The sequence below is a fragment of the Elephantulus edwardii genome, unplaced genomic scaffold (assembly GCF_000299155.1).
Source record: "Elephantulus edwardii isolate Elephantulus edwardi_28Jun2011 unplaced genomic scaffold, EleEdw1.0 scaffold00127, whole genome shotgun sequence".
NCBI classification, from domain to species: domain Eukaryota; kingdom Metazoa; phylum Chordata; class Mammalia; order Macroscelidea; family Macroscelididae; genus Elephantulus; species Elephantulus edwardii.
In genome coordinates this window covers 1,458,946-1,462,354 of record NW_006399877.1, presented here as the reverse complement: position 1 = coordinate 1,462,354, position 3,409 = coordinate 1,458,946, and positions in this window count along the sequence as shown.

Below are 3,409 nucleotides of genomic sequence, written 5' to 3'. Positions count from 1 at the left end.
CCTGCCCCCTGCCTCCACGCACTTGGTCCACAGCACATACAGCCTCCCCAGCACACCTGGGCCACAGCACACACCTCACGCCTTGCCCCCGTACACCTGGGCCGAAGCCCGCACATCACACACCTCACCCCCTGCACACCTGGGCTGCAGCAGACACTGCTTCCCACACACACCTGGGCCCATAGAAGACACCTCGTTCACCCCGCACACCTTAGATTGCTCTGACAGCATGCCCAACCTGTGTGTGGGAGAGTGTTGCCAGGCCGACCTCTCAGGAGCACTCCGGCTACACTTCCTCACAGATTTGTTCATTCTTCTGGAAGTTCAAAGTGTGTTCAACGTTCGTTCTCAACATCATAACTCAAAGGAGTCATTCTTCAGTTTTCTCTACCATAGTCCTCATTCTTCTTCCTACGCCCCAGTGTCTCAGCTGATTTGCTCAGTACACAGAGAGAACAGACAGCGTGAGGGGACATAACTCTGACACACGTCTTCCCTCGTTTTAAGCCACGCAATGTTCCCTTGTTCTGTTCAAGGACTGCTTCGGGGCCTACGTGTGGTTTCTACACGAGCCCGAGTAAATGTCCTGGAATTCTTGTTCTTTTCATGGTTATCCGTAATGTGTCACGAGAAGCATGCTTGCGCCTTTTTGTGTCATCAGTAAACCACAGGCAGGTAACTTTCTGCTGTTTTCTGTTTTCAACCAAGATCCGTCATCAATAAATACAGTAAAAGCACTTATTCTATGTTCTCATCAAATCTAGCTTAAAATTCTGGCAGTTCTCGGCCGATGGACTACACCATATCAATTTTAAATTATTTTCAGCAAAATTTTATTTATTTTTATTGTGATTTTAACAAAGGTTTACAGAAAGACTGGGTTTTCATTCATTCACTGATGCACTTTTTTCTCCCTCCACCCCTCCCTCCAGTCCACTTTGTTGCACTCTTTGTTGTAGGTTGTTGTCACACATACGATGCCTAACCGTACCTTCTCTTCAGACAGTCCTTTCCCTCATCTACTCCAATGCACTGGTCATTATCCACTCTTTTCCTCCCTAACCCCCATGTCAGTTCTATTTTATAAAAGTGGTGTTACGCAGTATTTTACCTTTTGTGATGCAGGTATTTCCTCTGCAAAAGTGCCCATGCAAAACTTATATCTAGATCAAAAGACTGTTATGTGAACAGAACAAGGGAACACTACATGGTTTAAATTTGAGAAAGGAGATTGTCAGGGCTGTATCTTCTTTCCATACTTTATGTAGGAGAATGTGACATCAGGGTCAGAGGAAGACTTCTCAACAACCTGTGTTACGGAGATGACACAACCTTGCTTGTTAAAGTGAGGAAGTCTGGACATGCTTCCTGCAAAAGATCAAAGATCTATTACATCTCAACATAAAGAAGAGAAACACTCTTCAACACTGGGAGAAAAGATTGAAATGTCAACGATTTCATCTTGTTTGTATCCACAATCAACACTCTTGGTACCAGCAATCAAGAAATCAAAAGCTATGCTGCATTTGGAAAGTCTGTTGTCAAGGACATTTGGAGTGTTAAGGAGAAATAATGTTAGTCTGATACAAGCTACGATCTTTTCAGTTACTTGTTATGCATCTGAAATTTGGTTGATGGCTGAGAATGACAGAAGAATTGATGCCTTTGAGTTGTGGTGTTGTAGAAGAGCACTGAGTATCCTATGACTGTCAGAAGTATAAACAAGATACTTCTTGAAGAAAGTGCAGCCAGAGTGCTCCCTGGAGGCAAAGATGATGGTGCTTCATCTCATAAATTGTGGGCATGTTGTTAGTAGGGACTAGTCTCTGGGAAAGGACTTTATGCTTGAAAAGGTGGTCAGTGGAAAGAGGAAGACCCTTAGTCAAATGGATGGACACAGTGACCGTAACAATGCACTCAACTAGACCAGAGATGATGAGGATAGCACAGGATGGGACAGAGTTCGGATTCACAGTTCATAGGGTCACTGAGGTGCAGTCAACTCAACGACACATTGCAACAACACAGTGTAGGCCGACTGCGTGGATGCATGCTAAACCTGAGAGTGGTTCCTCTGTGTGGGGACACTGAACACAGCGGTTTCACCTCATTTCCCATGGAGGACGCGGCAAGGTGACCCTGTACCTATCAGAGTAGAATTGTGGTCAATGAGTTTGCAACAGCTGGTTTTGTTTTGTTTTGTGGTGGGTTTTTTTGTTTGTTTCTTGTTTTGTTTTGTTTTGTTTTGTTTTGTTTTACATAGCTCACCAGGCTTTGCTTCTGAGGTTTCTCTAGATGGGCCTGAACCTCAACTTTCCATTTAACAGCTGAATTTGCACCACCTTGGTTCAGTGCTGTCAAGTTGAGAGGATTCCTAGTGACCCTGTGGGCTGGGGGGCTGCCCCGAGGGTCTTCTCCCAGGATCCTTGTGACCTTGTGGGCTGGGGAGCTGCCCTGAGGGTGTTCTCTATGGGAGCCCAACAATAAGGTTTCTTTCCCAGTTCTGCTGGGTGGGTTCTAACGCCAGTGCTGTGGGGCACAGTTGAGAACATTAACCACTGTGCCCGCAGGGCGCCTCCCACTCTCACGTTGTCATTGCCTCGGAGCTGACTCACACCTGACCCCATCGCATGTCCACACTGTAAGCGACACGGCAGGAGCTTGCCCACCTTTCTCGCACAGAGCTGGTGGTAGATTCAAATCACCAGAGGGCTTTGTCTCTGGATTAGCAGTGCAACTCCCTGCAAACTACCCCACTGGGGTCCCCAGAGCGCCTTGAGCACACGAGAGCTAATGAAATATTCATTCTTCATTAAAATGAAAAGTTACTTTCTGCTCCATGATATCGAAGTTGAGAATCGTTGGGGGAGGAAGTTTCCTTTCAGGCTTAGGAAAGACTCTGTATGCTCGAGGTATTCTCGTGGACTCTTGAATGTTTCCAGAAGGCATCGGTGGCTTCGTGGCTGAATTCTCTTCTTCCAGCAGGAGAGCCAGGCTCAATTCCAGGCCGGTGCACCTGCACCTCATGCCCAGATACCACTTGTCTATCAGTGGAAGTAGGAAGAAAGGAGAGGCAATCAACTTCTGAAAATCACCGATGAGGACACTGTGGTGCATGATGATCCAGTCCACTGTCCACAGTCCACTAGATCAGCCTATAGTCCACAGTCCATGGTCCACTGCCCACAGTCCACCACAATCAGGTCATAGTCCACTGTCCACAGTCCATTGTCCACAGTCCACCACGATCAACCCATAGTCCACAATCCACTGTCCAGAGTCCATTGTTCACTGTCCACAGTCCACCACTATCAGCCCATAGTCCACAGTCCATGGTCCACAGTCCACTGTCCATAGTTCACCATGATCAGCCCATAGTCCACAGTACATAGTCCACCACGATCAGCCT